Here is a 249-nt window from a genome sequence, read left to right as displayed (position 1 = left end):
AAGGACCAAGCAGAATTAGAAAACAAACAAAATTAATAATTAACTGCATGTTCTTGCACACACATAGCCTTGCACTAAGCACGATGAGCAACGAGCTAGCATGAACGAGTACCACCGCCCTGTTCCACATAAATTGCAGTTCATGACGGAATATTCCCATCCTTCACACTTGGGGGAACCATAAAACTTATTTTGTATTTAAAATTCTAGCCTCCTTTCGTGCTGCGCTGTGAAGAACGATCCTCCATG

The sequence above is a fragment of the Penaeus monodon genome, chromosome 19, assembly GCF_015228065.2.
Source record: "Penaeus monodon isolate SGIC_2016 chromosome 19, NSTDA_Pmon_1, whole genome shotgun sequence".
In the NCBI taxonomy this organism is placed as follows: Eukaryota; Metazoa; Arthropoda; class Malacostraca; order Decapoda; family Penaeidae; genus Penaeus; species Penaeus monodon.
Note: the sequence above shows the minus strand (reverse complement) of the source record.